Consider the following 16,274-nt stretch of genomic DNA (forward strand, 5'->3'; position numbering starts at 1 on the left):
GATTGGACGTGCAAGTTGGCACACGGTGGGGAAGCAGGTAGACAAACCTGGGCTACTCCGTGTTTCTGTGTCCGGGCTCTCTCTGCACCCCAACCCTCTGCCCTGATGGTGTGGTTCTAGGATCAGAGCTGAGGTTTGGTCAAGGCGCCACACACGCTTGCACCATGGGAGAGAGCAGGCGCAGGTATGCCTGGCCAGCAGCTATGGCTCACCTTTGCCAGCCAACCATCCCTGCTTTTTTCTGCACTTCTCAGGTACAGCTTGTGTGACACTGGAATGGGACCAGGCTAGGTCATTGTCACCAATGGGTGGTCAGTTTAGGGGTGATATAACTGACAGCCCATACAGGGCCTATTCATGACTTAACACTTCCCTCTTATTTTATCTCCAAGTAACAGTCTGGTGTGCTTTATCCTGTTTTTTTATTCTATCTTTGACATGTTTTATAGGTTAACAACTTACTGCCTATATTTAACACATCTTTGAATTCTGCTGTGTCTCACAAGCTGCTTGCTTACTCGTTATCTATTCTGACACATCCTGTGGGATTTGCCTATATCTCATAAGCTTCTAGAGATATTTACTGTGTTACTTAACCCTTATGAGCTTTATCCATCCTCTGTAGCAGAATTGAATATGGTAAACTCGTTATGCTCCCTATTATTTTACACTTACTGGGCCTTTCTGAAGCAGCCCTGGTGGCACAATTGTTAAGCGCCCGGCTGCCAACCAAAAAGTTGGTGGTACTAACTCAACAGCTGCTCCACAGGAGAAAAATGTGACATTCTGCTTCCATGAAGATTACAGCCTTGGAAGCCCTATGAGGCAGTCCTACTCTGTCCTGTAGGGTTAGTATGAGTCAGAATTGACTCGCCCTATTGCAGTGGGTTTGGGGCCTTTCTGAGTTTTGTTACTTCTCTGTAGGCAATTGAATTTGCAGCCCCTCTGCAAGGAAGTAAACTAACATCTGCCAAGCACCTTTTTTACCCCAGGCACTGTGTCACACATTTCTACAAGTATGGAAAATGCACCAAAATAGGGGTATTGCATTTTATCAGTTAGGAAATTGTGAGTGACTTGCCCGAGGCCACACCTAGTACATGGAACCGGATCTCAGACGTCCAAGTCAGATCCAGGTCAACTGAGTCATACTGGTTCCCTTGCACATTCATTTTAACATACCTTTCAAACATCACTCTGTACTTTTTAGAAGTTCGAGGCCTATTTTAATATTGTCCTGGACGTAGTAGTCATTTCCAAGTCCTTACCGTTTTTCAGAATTTAGTATTGGTTTGTTAATATATTTTAACTTTTCATCTTACATTCTGGCCAAAGCACAGATCATTTGTAAATTGAGGTTATTGGTAAGACTTTGAAAAACCTGCAGAATTTGATGATGGCTAGACCTGCCAGGAAGCATGAAGAAGAAATACCCAGAATAATGTGCAGTTTGGGAGCTGAAGCAATCACATTTACAGAGACATTTCTCTTTATTTGGCAGAACAGAAATAAGGGCCATTGCAGTCTATTAGATAAATCGTGCACATATACATCTTTTAGAAATACTTACTCCCCACATGATAGAATATAAATGTTCAGCGGAGTTGTGTGTTGGCATTTGAGTCTCTGCTTATTAGTAACGTGATAGATTATCTCCCTGCATGTGTATTAGCACAGCTGAGACAAATGGAGTACTCCATATGCCGTGGTCCACCTGGATTCAAATTCTCAGTTTGCATACTATTTTTAACATAACTAGCAAGTAGAAAAAACAACATTAGGATTTGAAGAATCACGTTTTCTCCTGTTCTTTTGTTTTGTTTTTAAGCACCTCCCATCTCCTTAAGAACTTTGTCTTCTACTAAACAATCAAGAAAAAAACAGTGTTTTTCCTTCCCAGTTTTCACACAAACCAGCCAATCCTTTATATTGCTTTTACTTGGGCAATTGTATCTATGTTCACAAAGTCAGTGCTACCTGTATGAGGAATGACAAAGGAGTCACAAGCCCAGAAGAAAAACAGTGATACCTTGAATTTCCATTTTCCTTCAAATTTTTATTTTTCACCTTTAACAATATATTAATATTCCCTCCTCCTTGGTTTCAGAATTTGGGGAGTTCTAAAACTCCCTTCCTGGGATAAAGTCTGTTTTAAAATAAATGCAAAAAGGTTTGAGCCCCCCCTTTTGCAGTTGCGGCCTTCGGGCGGTGTGACATGCGGTCTCCTTTAAGAAGGCTCAGCAGTGCTAGCAGGTGCCACTTGCTGAGTTCCCAAACACTCTGCTAACTGCTTTATGTTTTTGTTAAGTCCATCTGCAAGGTAGATGTTACAATTTTTTTCCGATGAAGAAACTGAGGCCTGAGGGAGTTTGGTAAGTTAGCCAGAGTCCTACAGCTAGTAAGTAACCAAGCTAAAGTCAGGCTTCAGGTTGGTCTTAGTCCAGAGCCTTTCATTAGTGAATTCTCTAGTGATGACTTGCAGAGAGTTTGCATTCCGTGCTTTGCCTCTCGATATCTAGATAATTTACAGGAAAATTGCTCAGGCTGTCATTCTTACAATTTCCCGCAATTTTAAAGTAAAATAATTCCACCAATCCCTCACCTACTTCACAGAGGTGTTAGGGGAAGGGAAAAGTACTTTATCAGTAATGATCTTGAATTTGAAAGGCATCGGTCTTCTCAGACTCTTCAGGGCCTTCATACCCTCTCTCAAATTTACCTTCAAACTACTCTAAGAGTATACTAAAATAAATGACATTACCCCTATTTGGAAGATGCTGAAATTGAAGCATAAAGAAGCTGTTGTTTCTAGTTATTGCAGAAGACTGGATTTTGGTCACCCTGAAAGCCCTAGTAGATTTAAAATCGCTTCATAGTTCTCTGTAGTCTGGGTAGGACTCAGTTATTGATTGTGAGGTTCATTTCTTCTTAGCAGGCTAGATTCAGACCAGGTTCAGGAGACAAGGGCTGTGAAGCAGTTTCCGAGCTTGACACTGATGCACTGCACAGAAGGGTGTGTGGGGATTGTCCTGGGTAATCTCACATTTGCATGGGTCTCCTACTTGCGGGAATTTTCATTCTCTGAGCTCCACACACCATGTTTCTAACAGATAGGACAGATCTCCAAGCTCTGTACACCTTCCATCCACATTACCAACAGACATGGCAGATTTAACTTAGATGCCTGTGTCCTTGCACAGTGCACTGTCTTTGAGACCAGGCACCTTCTGGGGCCACCTTATTCCCTCGCCCTTTGTGACAGAATTCCTGAAATTGGTGGAGCTGCTGGTTCATTGGGCCTGCTGCAATAGAGAGAGAATGCCTACTCAGTCCAGGAAATTCTTACACACTTTTTGGACGTGAGCTATTCCCTTGCCCTACTGTGCTGATGGCCTCTGATGCGGTCTCTTTTGTTTTATGCCCACCTGGATGCAGAGCTCAGCTCTCCTTCTAGTTTACAGAAAGAGAGCTTTGTAAGCATTCCCGCAGTTCTCCGAAGAACCAGAGAAGAGTGTACTTCGCAAATTTCAGAGCAAATACCTTAAAGTACCCCTTTCCAAAAAAACAAACCCATTGCCTTCGAGTTGTTTCCAACTTATAATGACCCTATAGGACAGAGTAGAACTGCCCCATAGGGCTTCCAGGGAGCAGCTGGTGGATTCAAACTGCAGACGTTTTGGTTAGCAGCAGAGCTTACCCCCTTAGACTGTATTAAAAATTTATAAGCAGCTATGCAGGGGACAACGACTGGTCTCTATTCACCTGGAACAACAAAAGAAGGGAAGTCAGGAATAGGAGGAGGGTATGGAATGTGTGGCTAATTGCCTCCATGAACAACTGCCTCCTTTGCCGTGAGACCAGAAGGAGAACAGAAGAGGTGGATGGTGCCCGGCTACCATTACTGAACATTTTGATCAAAGATTCCATAGGAGAATTCTGATCAAAAAGGGGAAAATGCAGAACAGAATTTCAAATTCTCATGGACTCCAGACTTCCTGGACCCATGAAAGTTGGATGAACCCCTGAAACTGTTGCCCTGAGATAATCTTTAAACCTTAAACCAGAAATACCCCTGAAGTCTTCTTAAAACCGAGCAATAGTTTGGCTTAACTAGTAAAAAAATGTCTGCTTTAAGTATAATACCCTTTTAAGAACTATATATGTGGGATCAAATTGACAACAGCAACTTGAAAGAGTAGTTAGAAACCTTAAGGGGAAGTAAGTTTTTGTTACTGAGGGAGGAACAACTCAGAAAAGGAGGGTGAAAACAGTTGCATGACTCGAAGAATATAATCAGTATCACTAAACAATACATGTAGAAACTGTTGTATTGGTGTATTCTTGCTGTATATATTCTCAATAACAACAACAAAATAAATACAATTAAAAAAAATAAATAGTCCCTTCATCAGTTGTGTTCTCCCCAAAGCATCAGCCTTTCCACTCTTCCTTCCTAGGTATCCCTCCAGTTGCTGCCTGTACTAAGCAGAGGAATTCAGCTCTAGCCCACTTCCTTGGCTTTTATCCCCAAGCTTGCTTACCTACAGGACCAGGTTACTCAGAAAACAAAAGGCTCTTAAATTAATAGAGCACATCCTCTTAAAGGTAGTTTAGAGGCCACCTTTTGTTCCTTCATGTGTCTCTTAGGAATGTCTGTCTTACCTACCCCATTCTTTCCCAAATCCTTTATTAAAGTATTTCTTTTCAATCAAGAGAGTGTTCTCTTCAACAGAAATTTGGTAAATGGCATTTTCTCATTCTTTGTTTTATAAATCTAAGCTCTCTTCCTTATATCCCCTAATACCTACTTTCTAAAAACTTTATAAACAGTTACAGATGAGTCAGGAACAGACCAGAATATAGGTCATTCTGCTGCCCACAGTTTGTATAGAAAAGGAATTGGAAAACGTAGTAGAAAAGTGTTTATTAAAAAGAGACTTTGGACTCCACTGTCTCCATTATATTCATTGATTCATTATTTAACAAGTATATATAATTGATTGGCAGGTTGCAGTCTCTACAGGATATTGCTGTGATTAATGGGGAGTTGGCTTCTTTTCCTACCTGAAGCTTAATTTCGTTTGGAACAGTTGTCTGGAAGAGATTTCAATTAAACCTAATACATTAATGCTTGTCACACATACACATATATATCCCTACTAGAAGCACTGAGGTACTAAGGAACAAAAAATGAATAAGCACTTCATGCACTCAGGGACATTTAAATGGGAGGGGGGTGTAGAAAAATAGAACAATACAGAGAAAATGTGGTCCTAAAGGGGTAATCAGGAAGATGGCAAGACTGACTTAAGATTTTTCGTTGCTGAAGAAAGATGGGCGGGTTTCAGTGAGTGGAGATGAGAGAGAGTATTCTAGGCACTGTTAGAGAGTATTCTAACAGTGTGGACAGAGGCCTGAGGGCAGAAAAGTATAAGTTATAAATTGGTAATAGATAAAGTACAGTTCTAAGTTAGCCTTGGAGAGGTGCTGTCTTTTGAGGTAGAAGTGAATAAGGAAAATTACGTGAAGATGAAAATGCTTTGAATGGAAGGGGAGAATGAATGTAGCTATAGTGTCTGTCTTAGTCATCTAGTCCTGCCATAACAGAAATACCACAAGTGGATGGTTTTAACGAAGAGAAATTTATTTCCTCACAGTCAAAGTAGGCTAAAAGTCCAAATTCAGGGTGTCAGCTCCGGGGGAAGGCTTTTTCTCTTTGTCAGCCTTCTTCTCTTTGGTGTTCCCCTGGACTAGGAGCTTCTTGGCACAGGGACACCAGTCCAAAGGGCGTGCTCTGCTCTGGCACTGCTTTCTTGATGGTATGAGGTCCCCCTGTCTCACTGCTCACTTCTGTCTTTTATATCTCAAAAGATTGCCTCAGGATATAATCCAATCTTGTAGATCCAGTCCTGCCTTACTAACACAACTGCCACCCATCCTCCCTCATTAACATCATAGAGGCAGGATTTACAACATATAGGAAAATCACACAGTACCAGGAACAATGGCCTAACCAAATTGATACACACATTTTTGGGGGGATATAATTCAAACAATGACAGCGTCATTTTGAGATGAGCTGAAAGGATGCTCAGGGAGTTGGTCTTGGGTGACCATAATCATCTTAGTAGAAAAAATCATTGTCTGTGAGGATTGTAAGTGCAAAACATTTTGCGGTATCCACCACAGAGAATGTGATTTGGGATGATTCCCAAGTAGGGAAGATGCTGAGGTAAATAGCATATGTTTCCTGTAGGTTCATTCTGCCCTCCTTGGGGTCCCATCTTCAGCAATCCTGGGACATACAAAGTAGAGAAAGCTGACCACATGAGCTGCCTCATGTTTGGATTATTCTGCTGGCCTCAGTGGAAGGTCTAGGGAGCTAGGTATTTTGAGGTGCTGGTTCCCAAGGCAGAATGACTGACCCTGGAGTCTAGCCTGGGCATATAGATGAGTGGTCCAGAAGAGGAGAGGTGAGCTAGATCACGAAGAGGTTACAAGCAGTCACAGTGAAAATGACCAGCCGATTCAGCACATGTGGAGTGAACATGCTCATCGGAAATCAGAGAGTACTGGCACTGTCTGTCCTCAGAAAGAGTTGGCAATCCTCGAGGTGGACCAGAGTAAGGAGTAATTGATTGGCATGTTGAATCTTTTATAGAATATTGTTGTGATTAATGGGAAATTGACTTTTTTTCCTACCTGAAGCTTAATTCCATTTGGAGCAGTTGTCTAGAAGAGATTTTAATTAAATCTAATGCATTAATGTTTGTTATTATACAGATTCATACATTTGGAATATATTTCATGTTTCCTAAAACATATTCATAGTTACGTTGCATAAGACATTGAGTAAAATTAATTAATGAATTAGATTCTGCCATCCCAGAAATAGCAAGACCTTTACCATGAACTCATCTTCTACCAGCCACAGACTAGAGACTGGATTTTTTTACTTACGTATACCTATCAGTGAAAAACTTCTTGAGCAAGCACACCCAGTATATCTACCTTATTTATAAAGCTTACAATTTACTAAATGTAGTAGTTATTGATTACAAAACACTTCCAGAAGTAGAAATGCAAGAAGAAATAAATAAAATAAACATGACTTTAAATTCCAATAGTTTCTTTCCACACCTCATAGGTTATCTCGCCTCCTCCACTTTGAAGTCTACCAACTCAGAGAGTGTGTTAGTTTTCCTTTTTCACAGTTGTCTGAGGATATTTTAATGAAGCCTAATACACCAGTTGTGGTTACTATACAGATACATACCTGTGGAATGTATTGCATGTTTCGTCAAACATATTCAGTTATGTTGATGCATAAAAGCATATTTTGCAAAAATCTGACAAAACTTTTTAAGTATATATCAGGTTGGTATTAGACAGTTTCCCCCAAACCATTGCTAAATACAAAGAATTTTATTTTTATAAACTTGAGGTCGCTTCCCCAAATGTTGTTTAAAAATAAATGTTGTTGAAAAGAACTGTAGAAATAACTGCTTAAAATGGGGACCAGTTAAAGTATATTTCTTGGGAGGAAAAATTGTTGATTCTCCTCTTTACACAGATAAATATACACAAGTAAATATATACTGATGACAGATCTCAAAATAACAATCCTTAAACCAGGAAAATACGTAGTATATAACGTAAATTGTGGAAAGCACTCAATTGAGAATTGTTTCTATGTAAATGTAATGTATCTTATGGACATGTTTATAGTGTTTAAATTGCAGTAGATCATTTTATGACCCAGGAAAGGTGGATTTATTTGTATCAGCAAAATCTTTCAGTGAGAGAGAAGTAATGAATTTGCTCCTCAAAGATATACGGTAATGAAGCGCTGCATTCTCACTACTGAAGAAAGTAATTGAGTCTTTTGGTCAGATTTATTTGTTGTACTGATCTTCTATCACTCCCCTCTGCATTAACAACCCTTTCCATATCCAATTTTAATTTGTGGCAAAAGAAGATTTTAATATACATTTTCTTTTTTATGTATTTTTTCCAGACTTCACGTACCATTCCCCTAGCTCAGCTCTGCAAGTACTTATCCATTTTCCTATGGCGGGATCACACATGTGGTTGCCTCGCCTCTTTTCTGAGATCCTCCCTGATGATCTTCATTCTTCATCATCATTGCCCGCATCCTGTTTACATGTTGAGAGTTGAGGGAAGATTTAAATGTTTTATATATAAAATAGAAACATTGAATCTTTGGAATCCCTATATCTAATCTAAACTCATGCTAAAATCTCAAGGATGAAGAATTTGGAAATCTCTCCATGCCCAACTATAAACTTACATTACAAGTATATTAAGAATACACCATATTCTCAGGGCTTCGTTAAAAAAAAAAAAAAAAATCATATTGTGACTAATTCGAATAATTTTTGATTCAGTGAACCTCAAAGAAACTACCAGAACAAAATAACTGGAGCCAAGACTCCAGCAGGCCTTTTTCTCTATTTTGACTGATATGGGCCAAGCCCGTATCAGCAAGATAATTTTAAGTACATCTCTTAGAAAACTTCCAGCACCTAATATAGTACCTAGCACATAGTAGGAGATCAGTAAATGTTTATCTCTACAGTCAGAGTCCCTCCATCTCTACCTCAGTTACTGCCAAAGGCAGGTGGCTTATTGCCTTAGAAAGCTCAAAATGTGTAGTGTGGAGAGACATTTATAAAATTAAGTATATATAATTAAGTATATATTAATAAAAAATGACTTAGTAAAATGAATATCCTGTGATGTGTGCTCTGATTAAAGTGTGGACTAAATACTAAGAAATCATAGAGAAGGGAATGAGTGATCCTTCTAGGGAGGCATGAGGATGCTGCCGAGGGAAGAGTCAGGCTTGCACAGTGCCCTAGAGGCTGATGCAGGAGCTCACCAGCTCCACTAAGGGGTGTGTGGGAGGGAGGCTGGTCAACAGACCTGTGACTACCCAGGAATACACCATATTTCTATGTTGACAAGTTGTGTGGAATATATGATTTTTAATCCATTGGGAGCTGGGGTGAGAAATATAGAGTGGGGTCAGTCTGGAAAAGCCGTGCTAAGGAGTTTGAGTCTTGCGAGGAGGGGCGAGGGTAGGCATGATTATATCTGATTTTGGAGCAGCAACACTAGCAGTAGTTTATAGCAGGGATATTCAGACTTTAGCCTGCATCAGAATCTCCTGGAAAGTTTGTTAAAACAAAGCTTACTGGGCCTCATCCTCAAAGTTTCTGATTCAGTAGGTCTGGGATGAGGCTTGAGAATTTGCATTTCTAGCAAGTTCCTAGGTGAATCTGATGCTGCTGGTTGGGGATCACACTTTGAGAACCATTGGTTTAGAGGATAGCCTGAACCACTGAGGGCAGAAGTCATTAAGATCTGTGTGGATGCTTATTTATTAAAGTATCAAGAGAGATTTGAGGTAGCAAAATAAGTCATTACCCATGATGTGCCTATAATGATCTGCATTGTTCACCATTTTTGAGAATTTACTATATACCCAGTGTTAATGGTTCTTAAGAGTGGCCTCACTCTTCATTAATGGCGGCCTCTCAAGCCAGCAGGGTAATACAGTATATTGGTTTCCTAGGATTGCCATAACAGATGCCACAAACTGGGTGATTTAAAACAACAGAAATTCATTCTCTCACAACTTAGGAGGTCAGAAGTCTGAAATGAAGATGTCGGCAGGGTGAATTCCCTCTGGCGGCTTTGAGGGAGAACCTGTTACATGCCTGTCTCTTAGCTTCTGATGGTTGCCAACAATCCTTGGCATTCCTTGGCTTGTGGACACGTCACTTCAGTCTCTGCCTCCATCTTTACATTGCCTACTCTGTGTCTTCGTGGTCATTTTTGTCTCTTATAAGGGCACTCTCATTGGATTTATGGCCTACTCTAATCCAGTAGGATCTCATCTCGATCCTTACCTTAATTACATATGCAAAGACCCTGTTTCCAAATAAGGTCGCATTCTGAGGTTCTGGGTGGACATGAATTTTGGGGGCACACTCTTCAACTTACTACGCATAGTAATGAGAAAGATCATTCTGATATCTTTACTGACCTCAACTAAACCCAACTCAAAGGAATTCATATACAAAGCTTTTAATAGGTTTATTCCTCTTCACAAGTGTGCCATCTTTGTCTCCTCCCAGCTCCATACACATATGGTAATATTCAATGTCCCTTTATAAGTACTATAGACTGATACCAAGACAACAGAAGGGGTTTCTTTTGGATGTTTCCTGGGGCTCTCTCTGGTAGCAGTTTTATCTCTGTTCTGTCTTGCTATCTTGCGCCCTAGTGCCCTTGATGTCTGCTGCCAGTATGTCTAAGCCGCATCATGCCCTTCCCAGTATTTGGTATATTCAGATTTTTAGAGAAGGTGGTATCCCTTATAAAGACACTAATCTGGGGCCACCATGAGAAGGAGGAATGAAACTCAAAATTATGAGGTGGGTTTGAAATAGCCACTTCACTAATCAGATTTCAAAAATGGAAGACGAAGCAACGGCGGGCCAAAGTCCCACTGTAAAAACAGCATGGGGCAGTGTCTGACGTTCTCCAACCCCGCAAGGTGGAAGGAGAACCAAGATCAACAGTGCAAGGCTGACTCCCATGAGGTGGAGGCCAGACAAGCCTCCTCTCTCCACCACCTTCACTAATTCTGACACCAACTATCCCTCGCACAGCACTCTCTGCTGGGTTCGATAGTTCATTGCAGTGGCCACACAGAACTCAGAGACCAGAGTCACGATTATGGGCTTTATTAGGGAAGTAACAGTTACAGTTCAGGCTCAAGAACACTCAGGATACAGTTCTTTCATCAGGACAGCCTCTTCCCAACCATGCTCGCAGACGTGCCTCTCCCTGGCCCTAGGCCTCAGAGTCACTCAGCTTTCTCTCTCTGTGGGCCAGGAAGCCTACCATGCCTTCTCCTGCTGTTGAATCTCTCCTGCCACCACTTCTCACCTTCTCACCTTCTTCAGCTTGCTCTCTCTCAATCTCCTGCTTCAAGGAGCTTCTCAGCTCAAGGATCCTGGGCCCAAAGTCTGTGCTCTCCGTTCCTGGCTGTTCTTCCTTGGTAGTGGTAGGATCCTCCTCTTGGCTCTGGAATTGGCTCTCTTTTAAGGTAAAACTGACCAATCCCCTTGGTGAGCCACAATTACCCTATCACACAATCCTGCCCAATCACCTGGGTGGGAGTTACAAGACCATGGTTAGAAAAGCCACACAAAAGTAATCAATCGCATCGTACCATGAACTACGTGTCCAATTTACTTTATATGGAATTTGTTGGAGGCCTTTTTGAGCCTTTCCTAACCCAGACAAATGAAGAAGGTGTGGCAGGCTTATTGTCACTATGAACCTAAGTTTATTTAAGACAGGTCCATCTTGGGGCTTCATCTTCTATCTGTTCATACAGAATGCCTGTTTTATGTCAGATACTCTTCTAAGGTATAGTGACCAGCATCTTGGAGTGGGAGGAACAACCCTGCCCTCTTGGAGCTTACAATCTAGGGGAGAAAAGAGACCAAACAAACAAATAAAAAGGATATATACATAAATATCTACCAAGTTAGGTAATAAGAAATGCTAAGTAGAAAAAGAAAGGAAGAGGAATATATAGAATTGAAATGAGAAAAGGGGAGATGCAATTTTGGATAGGATAATCAGGGAAGGCCTTACTGAGAAAATGACTTTTGAATAAAGATTTGTAAGAAGTGAGGGAGCTGGTCACATGAAAATATGGGAAAAGAGCATTCAAGAAAGAGGCAATAGCACATGATAAGTCCCTGAGGCCATACTTGCTATGTAGCATGTTTGATGTAGTCTGGTTAATCAAGGAAGCCTGAGTGACTAGAGCAGAGTGATCTAGGGAGAGATTTGGAAAGGAGGACAGGAGGAGGCAGATCAGAGAGATCCTTGCAGGCCAGTGAAAGAACTTGAGATTTTATTCTGAGTGAAATGGGATGCCTTTGGAAGATGTCCTATTTGAGCAAAGAAATAGCCTGATCTGACTTAATTTTTAACAAGATCACTTGTTAAAAAGTGGCTGTGTTGAGAAAAGAATGAAGGATGGAGGCAGGGTGGAGTGTGGGGGGAGACAGAAGCAAGGAGACCAACTAGGAAGCTATTAAAAATCCAAACATGAGATGGTGGTAGCTTGGACCAATATATTAACAGTGGAGATGGTGAGAAGTAGTCAGTCAGATTCTCATTATATTTTGGAGATTTTGGCAGAAAGGATTTGCTGGCTGATTGGATGTGAGATTTGAGAGAAAGAGAAATATCAAGGATGATGCCAAAGGTTTTGGAGTTGAACAAGTAGGAGAATGGCATTGTCATTTATTGAGCTGGGGCCGACTTCAAGGGGAACAGGTTTGGGTAAGATCAGTGTTGGTAAGTTTAACCATGCTAAGTTTGAGATGCGTATTGGACATCCAAGTAGGCAGACTATCAAGCAGGTAGTAGGATATATGAATCTGGGTTCAGGGGAGAGATAGGAGCATCCAGGGAGTCATCAGCATATAAATTTAAGCTATGAGACTGGATGAGATCATTAAAGGAGTGAGTGTAGGTGGAAAATAAAGCATGTTCAAAGACCGAGCCCTGGCGTACTTTGATGTTTAGAGGTCAGGAAAATGAGGCAAAATCTCATCAAAGAAAATTGAGAGTGCAGCAACCTGGAAGTTAAATGAAAAAGGTATTACAAGCAAGAAAGAGTAATCAGCTTTGTCAGATCCTGCCAACAGATCAAGTAAGATCAAGACCAAGAATTAAATGGTGGGTTTGCCAGTATGGAGGTCTTTAATGACCTCAGTAAGAGTATCTAAGAGTGGTTTAGATGGACTGGTGTAGATTCAAGAAATACGGGGAAGAAAAAATTGATGATATCAAGAATAAACTCAAGGAGTTTTGCTATAATGAAGGACAGAAATGAGGTGATAGCTGGATGGGAAGGAGAGGCAAGATGGGGTTTAAGATGAGAGAAATAGCTTGTTTGGATGCTGATGGGAATAATCTAGTAAGGGGAGAAGGGGCATACTGGAGCAAGAGAAGAGAATTGCAGTTATTTAGTTAATTGCAGTGTCCTTCAGAAGGCAAGAGGGGATGGAACCCAGTGAGTATGAGGGGGTTGTCTTTCATTTGGAGCACTGATAGCTCATGCCTAATCACAGGAGGAAAGCTGAAGTATAGCACAGATGGTGGAGGATAAGTAGACCTGGTCAAGGGTGCTTGGAAATGTTCTTTTGATTGCTTCTATTTTCTTAGTGAAATAGGAAGTAAGATTATCAGTCAGAGGGAGGACAGGGAAAGAGGTAATGAAGGCTTGAGGAAAAACAGTTAATAAATAATTGTCTAAGAGAAGAATGAATGTAATTGGGAAATCTTGTATGACTGGTGGGTAATATTAAAGACTGACTTACTGACTTGAAGATGGTGATTTGACTTTAAAATGAGACCAGTCAGCCTGGTTGGTAGTGTGTTTTTCTTTAGCCACATTCTGCTTACAGATGTAGTCATGGAGTAAGCAGACAGTTGTACTTAATAAGGGTTGGAGTTTAGCTTAATCCAGGGAATTTCAACAGTAGGACAAAGAGATTTGGGGTAGTATGCATAGCAGGGATTGTAATGATTTACCGTGGTTTTCAAGTTGAGTGTGGAAGGAACAGGGATGGAGATAAAGGAACTAAGAAATCAGGATGTTGGAAGGAAGGATCATCTGTGTGGATAATGAAATTACCAAAAATCACGACGAGATCTGTAGTGATGGAGCAGCAGAACCTAAAACTTACAAGGAATTGGGGAAGTGATGACGGTGAATAGATGCTTGCAAGAGGTAGAATAGAGTGGTAGGGTCTGAAGGTGTGCGCTTCAGAGTAGAGGGATTTTAAAAGAATGATGACGCAGTGGTTTGGAAGTTGGACTGAAGAACAAGAATATTTACCCCACCTCCCAGCACAGCGACGTGAGGCGTGTGGGGAGAAAACAGTCACTACTTGAGAGGGCTGCCAGAGACCTGGGCTGCTTGTAGTGACTGACATCTATGAGGAATAACTTCCTGTGGAGTCCGAAGTGCCCAATTCTGAATAGCCTCACCTCTGAGACAGCCACATCTTAATATTCCCAGGTCACTGTTACAGCAAACACTGACGTGGTTCTATTAACTTATTGGACTTCCCTGGCAAGCAGACAACATCGCACCACAGGGGAAGGCAGAAGAACCCACTCCCATTCCAGTTCTGTCTCTGATCCCTGGTTTGTGTCCAGCCAAGGCTGTGCATTGCTGTGCTCTAGCCCTAAGGAAGCCCTCATGTCACTGTGGAATGTGCTGGCTGGCTTGCAGTGCTTCATTTGGGATCTGTGGAGGAGGAAATAGCCAGAGAGAATGGACCCCTGCTTAACTGCTAGGAGCTGTGTTTCCCAAGCTTGTGTGCCTTGTGGACCAGCTTTAAAAATACACCACAGGCATAGAGCATCAGGCTGACTTACTGTTCTTGAGAAGGGCATTTCGTATAACAGATTTCCCACACAGGGACGTGGCCCGTGCAAAGGCCCTGGAGTGGGAAGGAATATGGGCATTCAGGGAGTGGGGCAGGAGTGAGGACACCTAAGGGGAGCAAGACTTAAGGGTGAGGCTGCTGCAGGCAGTGGGTGCCGAGCATGCAGGTCTTGGGGGCCATGTTAAAGATTTGGTAGGAGCAGCATGAAGTACCTGAGAGGATGTTAAGAAGGGAAATGGCATGATCAGATTTGAATTTTAAAGACTCCCTGTCAATTGTGTAGAAGAATGGATTGGAGGAGGGCAAATGTAGATGTAGACAATGACAATTAAAACGGTGCAGTAATATGTGTATAGTATAATTTAAAAATTTCATTTTATAATTTTCCAATTCCAAGTTGAAATAATACATTTAGTACTTTGGGGGTAGGGCAGTATTATGTTTAATTAGAGTTGTTGTCAGGTGTTATAGCCCACAGATATTTTAAATTTTTCTGTTTTAAAAGAGATCTGATTTTTAACTCTTAAAAACCATTGTCAGTTAAATTTCCAATAATTGTTCATTTTTAAAAATTTTTAATTAGAATTGCCAGTGCCTCGACCTTTGAGAAGGGTTTCTTAGAAATAGATCCGATTTTTAAACTATTTTCTTTAAAATGTGGTGTTAACTGCATTGCCATTGAGTCGATTCTAACTCATAGCAACCGTAAAGGACAGAGTAGAACTGCCCCACAGGGCTTCCAAGGAGTGCCTGGTGGATTCAAACTGCCAAATTTTTGGTTAGCATCCATAGGTCTTAACCACTACGCCACCAGGGTTTCTGGCAAAATGTGGTGTATTGGATGTTAATTTTTACACATTTCTGGGCACTGTTAGACAATATCTGGAAAGTATTTTGATCCATCAATGGAAAGCTAAACATTCTGAATTTAACATGAACAGACTTCTTTTTGATTCAGAAAATAAAATCAGATTTTTCAAATTAAAAAAAAAAAGAGTCTCCAGCAGAAGTGTAAACACAGCCTAGTGGTGGCTTAGAGTAAGATGGCGGTAATGGGGAAAAATGAAGCATAAAGATTCAAGAATTGTTTAGGAGATAAAATGAGCAAGACTCAGCTCTTGTTTGAATGGGAGGATTCTAAGACAGAGAGTGATCAGGAATGACTTCAGGGTCCCTGTCTGGCACAGCATTGTGGATGGTAGTAAAATGCATTGAGATGGAGACCACCAAAGAAAAACTAGAGTTGAGACTGGGACGAATATGTTGAGTTCAGTTTTAGAAAGTTAAATTTGAGATTCCTGTGTAATATCTAAAGAAAGATGTCTCCAAGTTAGGTACGTGGGTCTGGAGCTCAAAAGAAAGGTAGGAAGTAGAGCTAAGAATTTCAGACTCATTCACCTACAGATGGCAACTGGGACTGCATTTGGTAGAGAAGGAATAGCCTGTGCTTTTGGCGTGACTGTGAAGGCTGATGTGGCCTACCAACCTCTCCTTGTCACTGTGATGTTAATATGTGAGCTGATTTATGCCAGTGTTTCCACTCTAGTCAACTCATTCAGTAGAAACAGGAAGCTCCACTGCCAGGTAAAGCCTGCATTAGTAATTCTCCCTCTGAAAAGTGGAATATATGGTTGTGTTTTTATACTAACAAACATTGAGATGTAGTAAAATTTTTTTTTCTCCTCGTCTTTGTCCTCCTTCCCCTTAGCCTTCCATTTTTTTTTCTTTTTTCCGTCTCCTTCCTCCTCCTCCTCCTCC

At 41.1% G+C, this 16,274-nt stretch overlaps 1 protein-coding gene across 7 annotated transcripts in view; it reads left to right on the top strand.

Moving 5' to 3' along the window:
* The window catches only part of KIF16B (kinesin family member 16B), a 447,597-nt gene that overhangs the window by 290,537 nt on the left and 140,786 nt on the right, over window positions 1-16,274 (top strand). The window lies entirely within an intron of this gene.

The sequence above is a fragment of the Trichechus manatus genome, unplaced genomic scaffold (genome assembly GCF_000243295.1).
Source record: "Trichechus manatus latirostris isolate Lorelei unplaced genomic scaffold, TriManLat1.0 scaffold00042, whole genome shotgun sequence".
Classification (NCBI taxonomy): Eukaryota; Metazoa; Chordata; class Mammalia; order Sirenia; family Trichechidae; genus Trichechus; species Trichechus manatus.